Genomic DNA, 8,384 nt, shown 5'->3' with positions numbered 1-8,384 from the left:
GCAATCATTTCTTGGTTGTTTTTATTGTACAAACCATTTTTTTCAGGATTTCTATACTTTCTCATAGTAAAAGATCAGAAAAGAAGAAAAACTAACATTGTTAATCTGAGGTTCTATATTTGCCTGTGTTCTCTATGGCATTTTAAAATGTGAATCCATTTTTTTTTGCCCTTTATTACATGCAGGTTTTAAATACTTAATCAGTAGCACTGTTACTAAAGAGACATTGTCATATATGCTGTGTATTTATGCAATAGTAGAGAGTAAGCATAGAGTTAGTCACTGAGCGTAGTCTTGTAAATCTCTTACCCTCAGCAGTCTCCCTCTATGTACTATGGTTTTCTTCTTAGATGGTCCAGGAGACATTAATATTACCCTTGTTACACTAGAAATGAAGGGATTGAGGCACAGAAAAGTTGAATAACATTTAAATTTAGATGGTAAAAAACAAGTTGTAAAGTGTCTAGATTTTTTTTCTTTTCCTTATGGAAAGCTGTTCACTGAAATTTACTGCATTTACATAGCATTGTGATGGCAATAGAAGAAATATTAGGCTATCATCTGGAATTTTAAAATACACTTGTGTCAATGAAGCATCTAAGAATGTTATGGCAAAGAAACAGAACTCAGTAAGGAAAAAGTACTAAATTAAATGGTTTTAACAATAGGTTTATGCCATAGGAATTTTTTTTAAGTACCAATGTGAGCTACAGACAGGCAATATATGGCAGAGAAAATCATATTTGAAAGATTTTTGTTTGTTTTTTTTATTATTTTCAGGGTGGAAAACAAAAGCTACTCTAGGTATTTAAATTGGAAAATATATTAAGGCAGGGTTTTGATACAAAAAGCACTAGAACATGGGAAACCACAGAAGGGACAGTTGGACAACCCAGAGATTAACAACAGCATGTACTGCTGATCATCCCCAAATTTGAATTAATGCAATCAGCTGAATTTTCAAAGTTCAGGTCCTCTAGATGAATTTGTAGAGTGTAGGTGTACTGGAGGGATCTGGAGACACAGGTGAAATGCAGAAGCAACCACCTATGTTAGAGACAGTGTAGAAAAAGCATGCCTTCTTACTTTCTGTCATCAGTGACTCCCACTTGCTGAATCCAGCTGACATAACTTGACATAGGCACCTGGACTGTGGAAGTTAGGCTTTGTGATATAGAGCAGAACTAGCAAAGTCAACAACTTGTAAGGGCAGACAGGCCTACAGGAGATAAATAGGAATAAAGCCTAGTAGTACATGTAAATACTGGAGATTCACAGAACTAAACATAGGTAGCTAGGGGATAAATCTGAGCTTTCATGTTGCATGTCATAGATGAGGAAGCTGGAATTCATCTCTTAGGGAACATGAAAGCACATGGGGAAGAAATAAGGAAAAATAAGAAGGAAGGAAGGAAGAGAGGAAGGAAGGGAAAAAGAATGGAAGAAGGGAACTGATGGTCATTGGTGGAAGGACCAGTTAAAAACCTGTTGTTAAATTATGAAGGCTTAGAACTACATCTGTAGTGACAGTGAGAATAACATGGGAGATGTGAAAAAAATTTATTTTTATTTTTTAAATTTTTAAATTTTAATTTTATTGTAATTTATAATAAACACAAAATAGCTATACAATATCAACCTTGAGAGATAAGTACGTTATTTCCTTAATAGGCATATTAGTTGGGTGAAGCATCTTCTATGTTCCAATGTGTTAAATAATGGCTATTACATAATATTAGCTAAGATCATGGATTCCAGAGACACAATCTTACTATGCCACTTAGTAGGTTTGTGACTTTGGACAAGTTACCTAATCATTCTTAGGTTCAATTCCATAATTTGTAAAATAATAAAATATAAATAAAATAATAAAATAATAATATTTCCCTCCTTATGTGATTTTTATGAGAATTAAACAAGTTAATAGTTAGAAAGGCTTTCTGACACATAAATGTTGTTAAATTGAGGTGGAATCTCTGTAGAGATATTCTATAGGCAATCATAAATTGTGCTTTGAAAAAAATTACATATTGAAACGTATTTGGAAGTCAGAAGAGAGGTATTGGAAAAATCCATAAGAAATACTTTATTTAATAAACATTTTGGAGAGAAATGTTAACAGTTGTGGCAAGACAACCGAGTGAAAATATAAAGAAGTAAAGAAAGAGGAGCAATTTGAAAGATCAAAGGAAAAATTAGGAAAATAGACCACCACAGAAATTACAAAAGTATAATATTCAAAGAATGATGGAGTGATGCAAAAGGCCAAATATTGCAAGAAATGAGAACTGACACAAGATGACAGCACCTGCTAAAAGAGATTTTTTTAATAATAATTTAGAGCCTCAGTTCAGTACAGGGATTAAGAATGGATTAAAACTACTTGAAGCAGAGAATGGACATCCTTTATCAGTACTGCATGATAAGATAAGAAGGATAATAAATAAGAAGTAAGCCATTCACCTGAATATGAATGCATCTTAAAGTGACAGGCAAATCACTTTAGATGCATATTGATCCTAACATGCAAATTGAAAATTAAAATGTGACTTGAACAGGTTTTTTCCTCCCTCCAGCAGATTTAAGAACTTTCTTATTCTTGGCCCTCTGTCATTTATGTTATGCAGATAAGCATTCATGATTTGAAGTTTAGCTGTCATTTAGTCTAACTTAGAATTCTTCTAGACCTACTATACCCATATTTACATATTTATGGAAAATATAAAATTCAATAACTAATCAATAGACACTGCACAGAGTTTAACAGAATTTTTGTAATAGTACTAATAGTAAGAAAGTAAAATTAGAGAACTATAGATTTAGGATTTGGAGTTGGTTTAAAAGTTATGAAATGAAATAAACCCCATGAAACAAGGTGCTTAGCCTTGCGTGGCATAATAGTAAGTAACACATTCTCATAGAAATACACTGTTCTTTTTTTCTTATCAGTTATAATTTTCATTTGTAATTGCACATATTTTTAAAATAAAATTGTGAAAAAGCTTATAAAAACAAGATTAAAAACAATAACCCCTTTTCTTCAAGCACCAGTCTTGAAATAAGTGATTTTCATCTTTTATTTATTTCTTCTAGAACTCATCTTCTTCACCTACATGATAAAAACTGCTATATTTTAAATTTAAGTAACAGATAATGATTAAATGTGTGTTATATTTGATAGAGACTATACCACTTTCCTCCTCTCCATTCTTTAAACTCAGTGGTCCCATGTTTTTGTTTAAATCCCTTATTCTGCTTATGAAAATATTGTTCTCTACCAAGACAAGCAACAGATTTTACTTACATTTCCATTTTCGTACAATTTTTGCTGTTACTCAAGTAATTGATTGTATTTTTCATTTGTGTAACTTCCTTTGAATTTATACTAAAATATTTCCAATCTCTAAAAATTCTGAAATATACTTATTACAAAATCTCATACATTTAATCCTGTTAAATAATTGAATAGTTAATTTTCCTTATTGGACATAACCTTCTTATAAGTTGTTCTTTCTCCTACACTGCTGTATATCTAGGATTTCTTTTTATTGTCATCATAAGAATTCCCCAGTGTCCCCAAGCTCCATGCCACACACACAGATTTCTTCTTGTGTTTTCTCAAACACTACTCCCTTTCCTGTTTTACTCCCTTGTAATATACTGAGAAAGAACACATGTCAGGAAGGTCTTTTGAGACTGCTCCCCTGACAATAATTTTTACAGTCTTGTACTTGATTAATGATTTGTCTCAGTATCAATTTCTGAATTGGAAATTATTTTAGTTCATAACATTAAAGGATTACACCATTGAAATTTAGCCTCCAAAACTAGTGTTCAGAAACTTGATAGAATTTATATTTAGAATTCTGCTTCAATGTAACCTGATTTGGTTTTGTTGCTTCTTGTAAGAACTTTATTTTAATATCTTTCCCTTTCCCCTGATTTTCTGAAATTTTACACTACATGCCCTCATACAGACTGAGTTGGGCAAAATACATGTTTTTTTCCATCTGGATACTTATGACACTCAACTATAAGTTTTATTTTATGATTTCTTTGAACATTTTCTTGTTACTTCCTTCTGTTTCCTCCCATCCTATCCTCAGTAATGAATTTATTTTAATTGGATATTGAACTTCCTTGATAGTTCGTCTAATTGTCTTATTTTCATCTATTGATCTTCTCTTTGTCTTTCTGTTCTAAATTTTGGGAGATTTATATAACTTTAACCTCCACGTTTTTTTTGCCTATTCTATTCATTTTTGTATCACATTTTTAATGTCTAATATTTATAATATTCTCTGATTTTTCTTATCTTTACCACAGATAAAATATATTTTCTTACCTCTGAGGATAAGATTCTGAGTTCCTGTTCATATCAACAGTGTTCTTTTATTGCTAACATGCTTATTTAAAAGTGAAACATTAATGCACTTATTGGGACATCTGTGTACATTGTGGACATCTCTGTATATCATCAGTTATATCAGGAAGCTAGCAAGGATTTTTCCTTTGTTTTAGGACTCAAAATGTCATTACACGCAGATAATTCAACCTCTTCAGAGAAAGATTCTCTAATTTCTCATTAAGGGCATGTTTGTCCAAACTCTGGAGTTGTGATGGAATGTTAAATCACTTGGAGATTGTGCTGTGAGCAATAAATGTAGCAGGTCTAAATTGGCTGTGGTATGTTACTTGAACTAAGAAATGTACCTGAGTGGCTCTAATCCCTGGTCAAGACATAAAACACACTGAGAATGTAGCTTTTTAGTCATAAATCTGAGACAAGTTTCTGGAAAATTGTCACCAGCCTCTCAATATTGTTTATTGATTACTGTAATGTTGGTGATTTGCAAATGGTCTTGCTGAGACTAGAAGAAGGCTAGGGCTGGTTATATGTGGAGAGTATGCCTATGTGAACATTAAAGTGTAAGAAACCACAGCTGGGAATCCATCTTGAGCTTCCTTGTGCTGAGGTGTTCCATGCGTGTGTTGGTGGCCCCTAATCTGAAATAAGAAGCATGTCCTGTCTGGCCCTTATAAAGAGGAAACAATTCCAGAAAGCCTGTATGATGCACACCCTTACACTAATGCTGTCACATTGTTCCACTTTTTAGAAGCAACTTTAGATTTGCATGCCTTGTAATTCTGAGTCCTGTAAACCTTTTCATTTTTCCCCATGACTGAGGCTTCTCTAACTGCTGCTGTTGTGCATAAGTCCTGTCTTAGGTTATTCATAGTCCCTAAAGCCCCACCTTAATCTGATTCCTCATGTAGACTTTCCTTTATTTATTTGGGTCCCTTTTACTTCAGTCACTAACTATCTTCATAGAGATTCTTTCTGGTTTCTGTGGGAATGGTTTAGTTTCATGTCTAGTAATCAGTCAGGCTTCTCATCCTGACTTTCAATGAGGTCCTTGGTTTTAGACAGTGGTTTCTTTAATCTAACTTTCTCCCTTACATGCTTCTAATTCCTGACTCTTTCATGGATTTGATGGAGAAAGCAGATTAAATTTCCTGGTCTTTCTGATAAGTTATTTCTGATTTCTTAATCTACTTGTAATTGTATTTATTATAATGCAAGATTGCAAGTGTCTCTAATTTTGTTAAAAATGAAGTATGTGCTTCTTGTTCTTCCATCTGAATATGTGTGGGGAATGTTATTTCTGTAGCTACCTCAAAAATGGAGGACTTAAAGGTAGATTTTTGATGATTGGAGCTAATCGCTCTACACTTGAGCTAATCGCAGAGGCAGATATACCCTCTTGAGAAAACGCTGAAAGTTAGTTAAGCAATTTTTAAAATCAGGCTTTTGTTTCAAACCTGAGGGCAAAATTCCTCAGTGGAAACTATCTGTGTGTGTCTTGGATTGGTGTAGTGTATGTGTGTTTGTGCTTTCGTCAGTGATCCACACCCAAACATTTGTATATTGTGGAAAGTGAGAAGAGAAAAACATAAGAATGTTTAAGCATGTTGGTAAAAAGAAAGGGAGATGACCATGCTTTCTTCCATGTGACAAAATATTTTAGCCCATTTTAAAAGTTTCACGCACTTATTAAAAGGAAACAAAAGAAAAGATTACTCCATATACTAAATTATTCAGTTATACTAATGACTTGTGTATACACAAATGTGGCTAAGCCAAAATCAGTGACCTGAAATCTTAATGACATTCTTGAATATATGTCCCAACTCAGTAGGAGTAAGAAGAAGGGAAAAATTGGCAAAGAGCTGGTTTACTTCATTTTTTCCATGGCGGCCAATTTATTAATCATGGACTTGCTATTATGCCAAAATATATCCTCTTGGAAATATTTTTTAAACATTTCATTTATTTATTACTGTATTATTTTATTATTTTTTGCTGGGGGTGGTAATTAGGTGTATTCATTTTTAATGGAGGTACTGGGGATTGAACCTAGGAACTCCTGCATGCTAAGCATGTACTCTGCTGCTTGAACATTACCCTTCTGCAACCTTCTTGGAAATCTTATCCATGCAATCTAACTCTATCTGACTTTTGCACTCTTTAACCTAAATTTAAATTCTCTTCCATAATAAAACAGAAATATTACCTAATTTCTTCTGTAGGCATAATACATCATGAGTTAGGCATTCTTATTCTAAGACAGTTATTTATTCTTTTAGTTTCTTAGTCATGTTAGGGATTTCCTAAAAATTCTTGATGCTTTTTAAAATCCTGAAATCTAGGATATTATATTGGCTTTAATATATCAAATGTAGTCAAGATGAATCCTTTTGCAATAGATATTTGGGAAAAATAATTAAGAGAAGATCTGCTAACTTTTTTCTCCTAAGGGATGCCTGAATCAATATTGGCCAGGATCAGACATTCTTGTGAACAATTTTTGGAATTTACTAACAAGAAGATGAAGAGGAAATTCTTATTTTAGATTATTTATAGCAAAATACCTGGTCTGCCTACACTACTTATAAAAAATAAACCTGATATATATAAAGTAATGGAGCTCATCTGTCTGAGAATGGAAATTAGTCCCTTAGATTTTCTTCCTCCATAAAAAAGGAGTATAAAACTAAGAAATTTCAGACCTAAACAGCTTCCTCAGTGTCTATGTGGCACCACATCCAGAAATAGCATAGTTCTCATATTCAGAAATCAAAATGGATCTCCATATGGATTAAAGAATTAGGGGGGAACAATATCTGATGATTTAGGCCGTTCTACAGACGCTGCTGTGCTAAAGCCTGCTTTTGTTATTATATATATATGTAATCATTAGTCAGTACCATCCAGTAGTGCCAGGTAAAACTCATGATTTGTATATTTAGTACTTATCTTCTTGTGTATTATATGATGTAGAGGTGATTATTGAATCAGTATTAAGCAATAAATTTAGACATGAATCTTAGTGTTCAATTGCAAGTCTTAAATTTTATGTATTTATTTTTTAATATGGAATGCTTCATGAATTTGCATGTCATCCTTGCACAGGGCCATGCTAATCTTCTCTGTATGGCTCTATTTTTAGTATGTATGCTGCCAAAGTGAGCACTTTAATTTTATTCATCTAATATTATTTGTAGTGACTTCCAAAATAAAAAGGAACTGTATATAAATTTGGAAAGAAATCTATTTGCAGGTATGGATTTAAAAGATTATGCAAGGAATTTTGCAAGAGTTATTATAACTAGTGTCTGCACTAGTAAACTAAACTCAGTTACAAAAGTGAAAAAAAAATTTAAAAATAATTTTTTGTTAAAAATCCTGATTTGTAGTGTTTCCATGCTATACAATATCTCACCATGGCTGAATAAAGCTATGTTTTAATGAATTCCTAACTATTTAATTGTCCACTTTTGGGAACCAATAGTGTCAACACACCACTGGCTCAAAGTTGAGCAGGAAATTTTAACATAAGCTTTGATGGTGATTTTCTTTAAATGTCTGAAATTTAGATTCTAAAAATTATAAAGAACTATACATTTGTCACTAATTTTCATTATTGTGATTTTGGTGGGGATGTGAAGAAGATGTTTGACTATTATTTCTCTTTATATAAAATAATTCTCCACTTTCTTAAAAAAAACACTACTGGGATTTCAAAATTGTAGAATAGATAAACAAGATTACACTGTATAGCACAGGGAAATATACACAAAATGTTATGATAAATCACAGAGAAAAAAATGTGACAATGAGTGTGTATATGTCCGTGAATGACTGAAAAATTGTGCTGAACACTGGAATTTGACACAACACTGTAAAATGATTATGAATCAATAAAAAATGTAAAAAAAAAACAAAAAACACTACAATCTTTGGGAAAATTAGCCAACATTTTAAAGAATTTAAAATTTTTTGTTTTACTTTTCACCTGTGAGTGCAGTGTTGACTTGTTTAA

At 32.3% G+C, this 8,384-nt stretch overlaps 1 non-coding gene across 1 annotated transcript; it reads right to left on the bottom strand.

Annotated features, from left to right (window-relative positions):
• Positions 1–7,429: 7,429 nt before the first annotated feature.
• On the bottom strand, positions 7,430–7,535 carry LOC116283238 (U6 spliceosomal RNA). Its single transcript, XR_004192799.1, has one exon. It is a non-coding gene; the product is annotated as a U6 spliceosomal RNA (small nuclear RNA).
• Between the last annotated feature and the right edge of the window lie 849 nt (positions 7,536–8,384).

Source organism: Vicugna pacos, chromosome 14 (genome assembly GCF_048564905.1).
Source record: "Vicugna pacos chromosome 14, VicPac4, whole genome shotgun sequence".
Classification (NCBI taxonomy): Eukaryota; Metazoa; Chordata; class Mammalia; order Artiodactyla; family Camelidae; genus Vicugna; species Vicugna pacos.
Note: the sequence above shows the minus strand (reverse complement) of the source record. Positions and strands in the feature narration are given on the sequence as shown.